The sequence below is a fragment of the Theropithecus gelada genome, chromosome 12 (genome assembly GCF_003255815.1).
Source record: "Theropithecus gelada isolate Dixy chromosome 12, Tgel_1.0, whole genome shotgun sequence".
Classification (NCBI taxonomy): domain Eukaryota; kingdom Metazoa; phylum Chordata; class Mammalia; order Primates; family Cercopithecidae; genus Theropithecus; species Theropithecus gelada.
The window spans coordinates 116,578,186-116,582,791 of NC_037680.1; positions in this window are offsets into that span (position 1 = coordinate 116,578,186).

The window sequence follows — 4,606 nt, forward strand, 5'->3', positions numbered from 1 at the left end:
AATCTCAATAATTTTTTTTTTTTTTAAGAAAGAACCTCACTTTATCAGCCAGGCTGGAGTGCAGTAGCGAGATCTTTGCTCACTGCAACCTCCACCTCCCAGACTCAAGCAATCCTCCCACTTCAGCCTCCTGAGTAGCTGGGCCACAGACATGTGCCACCATACCCAGCTAAGTTTTTTTTTTTTTTGGTATACATGGGGTTTCACTATGTTGCCCATGCTTGTCTTGAACTCCTGAGCATAAGCAATACACCCGCCCTGGCCTCCCAAAGTGTTGGGATTATAGGCATGGGCCCCCATGCCCAGCCAAGTCTCAATATATTTAAAAAATCAAGATCGTATCAGATATCTTCTGAGACCACAATGGAATAAAACTAGAAATCAGCTCCAAAAGAAATGCTCAAAACTATACAAAAATACATGGAAATTAAGTAATCTGCTCTTGAATGAGTTAACAATGGAATAAAGATAACATTTTAAAATTCTTTGAATTAAATGATAATACTGAGACAAGTTATCAAAACCTCTGGGATACAACAAAAGCAGTGCTAAAAGAAAAGTTTATAGCACTAAATGCCTGCATCAAAAAGTCTGAAAGAGCAGAAATTGACAACCGAATGTCACACCTCAAGGAACTGGAGAAAAAAGAACAAACGAAACCTAAAGCTAGAAGAAGAAAAGAAATAACAAATATCAGAGCAGAACTAAATTAAATTCAAACAAAAAATTACAAAAGATCAATGAAACAAAAATCTGGTTTCTTTGAAACAATAAACAAAATTGATAGACCATTAGCTAGATTAATCAAGAAAAGAAGAGAGAAGACCCAAATAAGCTCAATTAAAATGAAACTAGAGACATTACAACCAACACAACAGAAATTCAAAAGATCACTTGAGACAACTATGAAGATCCTTATGCACATAAATGAGAAAACCCAGAGGGATTCGACAAGTTCCTGAAAACATATAACCCTCCTAGATTAAATAAGGAAGGAATAGAAACCTTAAACAGACCAAAAACAAGCAGCAAGAATGAATCAGTAATTTAAGACTTTGCCAACAACAACAAAAAAAAAGCCCAGGACCAGATGGATTCACAGCTTTCTACCAGACATTCAAAGAAAAAGTACCAATCCTACCAAAATTATTCCAAAAGACTGAGAAAGAAGGAATCCTCCCTAAATCATTCTATAATGCTAGCATCACACCGATGCCCAAACCAGGAAAGGACATAACAACAAAAAGAAGAAAACTATAGACCCTGATGTACATAAATACAAAAATCCTCAACAAAATATTAGCTAACTGAATCCAACAGCACATCAAAAAGATAACTCATCATGATTGAGTGGGTTTCATCCCCAGAATGCAGGGACGCTTTAACATATGCAAGTCTATAAATGTGATACATCGCATAAACAGAATTAAAAACTATATGATCATCTAAATATATGTGGAAAAAGTATTTGGCAAAATCCAGCACCCCTTTATGATAAAAAGTCTCAGCAAACTAGGTGTAAAAGGGACCTACCTCAAAATAATGGAAAGCAAACCCACAATTGACATCATACTGAATAGGGAAAAGTTTAAAGCATCCCCCTGCCTGAGAACAGGGACAAGGATGCCCACTTTCACCACTTCTATTCAACATAGTTCTGGAAGTACTAACCACAGCAGTCAGACAAGAGAAAAAAACAGAGGGAATTTAAACTGGAAAAGCAGAAGTCAAACTATCACTGTTTGTATACGATATGATTGTATATCTAGAAAATCCTGAAGACTCCTCCAAAAGACATGTAGATTTGATGAACAAATTCAGTAAAGTCTCAGGTTACAAAATCAATGTACACAAATCAGTAGCATTGCTATACACTAACCGTGACCAAGCTGAGAATCAAATCAAGAACATAATCCCCTTTACAACAGCTGCAAAAAATAAAATAAAATACATAGGAATATCCTAACCAGAGGTGAAAGACCTCTACAAGGAGAACTACAAAACACTGCTGAAAGAAATCATAGATCACACAAACAAATGGAAATGCATCCCATGCTCATAGATTGGAAGAATGAGTATTGTGAAAGGGACCAAATTGCCCAACTCAATCCACAGATTCAATGCAATGCTCATCAAAATACCATCAACATTCTTTAGAGAATTAGAAAAAAAAATCCAAAAATTCATATGGAACCAGAAGAGAGCCTGAATAGCCAAAGCAATCCTAAGCAAAAAGAACAAATCTGGAGGCATCACATTATCAGACTTCAAATTACACTTCAAGGCTATAGTTACTAAAACAGCATGGTACTGGTATAAAAGTAGGTAAGTAGGTACATATATCAATTTAACAGAATAGAGAAGCCAGAAATAAAGCCAAATACCTACAGCCAACTGATCCTCAACAAAGCACCCAAAAACATAAATTGGGGAATGGATACTCTATTTAATAAATGGAACTGGGAAAACTGGCTTGCCACATGTAGAAGAATGAAACTGGATCCCTATCTGTCTCTTACCATACACAAAAATCAACTCAATATGGAACAAAGATTTAAATATAAGGCCTGAAACCATAAAAATTCTAGAAGACAATGTTGGAAAAACTCTTCCTGACATTATCCTAGGCAAAGAATTCATGACTAAGACCCCAAAAGCAAATGCAATAAAAACAAAAATAAATAAATGGGATCTAATCAAACTAAAAAATTTCTGCACAGCAAAAAAAAAAAAAAAAAAAAAAAATCATAATAATCATCAGAGGAAATGGACAACCCACAGAATGGGAGAAAATATTAGCAAACTATACATCCAATAAAGAACTATCCAGAAACTATAACTCAAACAAATCAGCAAGAAAGAACAAATAATTCCATTAAAAAGTGGGCAAAGGATATGGATAGATATTTCTCAAAAGAAGATATACAAATGGCCAAAAACATATGGAAAAATACTCAACATTACTAATCATCAGGGAAATGCAAATTAAAACCACTATGAGATACCACCTTACTCCTGCAAGGATGGCCTTTATTAAAAAGTCAAAAGACAATAGATGCTGGCGCAGATGTAGGAGAAAGGGAATGCTTATACATTGCTGGTGGGAATGTAAATTAGTACAACCTCTATGGAAAACAGTACTGAGATTCCTTAAAGAGCTAAAAGTAGATCTACCATTTGATCCAGCAATTCCATTACTGGGTATCTACCCAAAGAAAAAGAAGCCATTATATGAAAAAGACACTTGTGCACACATGTTTATAACAGCACAATTCTCAGTTGCAAAGATGTGAAACCAACCTAAATGTTCACTGACTTATGATAAAGAAAATGCAGTATATATACACCATGGAATACTACTCAGCCACTAAAAGGAATAAAATAATGTCTTTTGCAGAAACTTGGGTGGAGTTGCAGGCAGAAGTAACACAGTAGTGGAAAACTGAAACCATATTTTCTCACTTATCAATTGGAGCTAAGCTATGAGTATGCAAAGTCATACAGAGTGACATAATGGACTTTAGAGACTCAGAAGGGGGAGGGTGGGAGAGGAGCCAGGGAAAAAACTACACATGAGGAACATCATACACTACCCAGGTGATGGGTGCACTAAAATCTCAGAATTCACCATATATAATTCATCCATGTAACCAAAAACCACTTGTACCCCAAATGCTATTGAAATAAAAATAAAATAAAATAAAACTTCGATTGGTTTCCAGTATCTAAAAAATATAAAATCAAGACTTCTGTTTTGTTTGGCAATTCAGAAGAGCTAGTAACACAGAGCCTGTGTTGATAGCCAGCAATAGTTGGCTGGAGGCAAGCTGTAGTTACAGCCTTTATTTGACGTTTATCCCAGTCTACACCTCTCTCGTCTTTCAACTCTAAACTCATGTCAATTGGCACTTACCATTAAAGTTGTATTGAAGTGTTTCATGTGGTTAAGTGAAATGCCATATTTCTCTTACCTCTGGTTCAAGAAAAATGGGAGCCTCCATTTTTATTTGTGAAAGTGAAAAATATCCTTACATATTTACTCTGAGGAGTATAAAGGACCCATAAGGCTCTTTTATGTAAAGAGCTCATACAATTCAATAAGAAGAAACTCAGCAATCCAGTGGGAAAGTGAAACATTATCGCAAAAGAAAAAGTAGGCAATGGAACGGCAAAGATGGAGCACTACATGGAAAATTTTCTTGCCCAGCTGGGAACTGGACCCAGTGTGGAGTCTAGGATTTACTCCTGCATAAGGTCAAGTAGAACTTTTAAAGCCCCAAACTAAAACAAAAGGAAACAGCTCTGCCCCAGGGTGAGAAAGCAACTCTGCAAAGCCGTTGACCCCAGTGACATGGCTGGTGTGCCTGGGCCTGGGGCTAGGGTCTGCAGGGAAGGAGGCACTCCCTGGGCGTAGCCTCCCGTCCCCATCTGATTCCAGTCATGGTCCCCAAGCAGGACTGCATCACCATCAGACAGAATGTGTGAATGTACAGGAGCAAATGACAGAAGTAGAAACACGAATGGCCCAGAAGTGTAGAAAAGACAACCAGCCACACTAACGAATACAGTTACGTTCATTAAAAATGAGGTACCATGCATATTAGGG